This window comes from Mandrillus leucophaeus, unplaced genomic scaffold, assembly GCF_000951045.1.
Source record: "Mandrillus leucophaeus isolate KB7577 unplaced genomic scaffold, Mleu.le_1.0 Scaffold87, whole genome shotgun sequence".
Taxonomy (NCBI): domain Eukaryota; kingdom Metazoa; phylum Chordata; class Mammalia; order Primates; family Cercopithecidae; genus Mandrillus; species Mandrillus leucophaeus.
Window position 1 is genome coordinate 4,141,331 of NW_012109474.1, and position 1,176 is coordinate 4,142,506.

Consider the following 1,176-nt stretch of genomic DNA (forward strand, 5'->3'; position numbering starts at 1 on the left):
TATATGTGCCACATTTTCTTAATCCAGTCTGTCACTGATGGACATTTGGGTTGATTCCAAGTCTTTGCTATTGTGAACAGTGCCACAATGAACATCTCTTTCTCTTCTTATAAGGACACAAATCCTCAATCAGGGCCCTACCCTTATGACTTGATTTCACCTTAATTCCTTCTGTAAAGACCTCATCTCCAAATACAGTCACATTGAAGTTTAGGGATTCAACATTTGAAATTTGGGGAGAGATTCAATTTAGTACATAGTATGAACTGTACATTTGATGACATTCTAGCTGTCTGTCCTTTTAGGGCCTCTAACTATACCTTATAGGAAAGGTTCACTCAAGGAGAACAACATCCCGGAGGCAGGATTTTTAATGCCCTCTACTTGGCATCATGAAATTAGAAAAGGCTCTCCCCAAGACAGCCAGGGAATCCAAGCTCAGGTGCCATTCCAAGGGTATAAGTTATAATCTCAATAGATTCTTTAGTTTGTTAATCCAAGGATGGAGAAAATCTCTGAATTATTTCAGCCAATCTACCTATATTGAATACCCTGCATTTTACCAATGATAGCTTATTTCTAACATTCATCATGCTAAATAACAAACCAATAAAACCCAGTTTTTGACATTCGGTATGCTAATTTGCAAATCATTGGTTTTCTATCAAAATGAGAATAGCAGAAGGTCTTGTGGTAGCTACTTTTACAGTGCAGCTCTTTCTGATTTAAGGCAATCATTCCAGTATTCTTATTGGCTGACCACCCCCTAAAATTAAAGCTTAAATTAATTGACAAATACTTAATAATACACCAGTAGACTGAAATATTTGAAAGCATATTACAGGCCGGGCACGGTGGCTCACGCCTATAATCCCAGCACTTCGGGAGGCTGAGGCGGGCGGATCACAAGGTCAGGAGATCAAGACCATTCTGGCTAACATGGTGAAACCCTGTCTCTACTAAAAAATACAAAACATAGCCAGGCGTGGTGGCACGCGCCTATAGTCCCAGCTACTCGGGAGGCTGAGGCAGGAGAATCATTTGAGCCTGGGAAATGGAGATTGCAGTGAGCCGAGCTGTCGCCACTGCACTCTAGCCTGGGTGGCAGAGTGAGACTCCATCTCAAAAAATAATAAGAATAATAAAAAATAAATAATTTAAAAAGCAGACACAAAA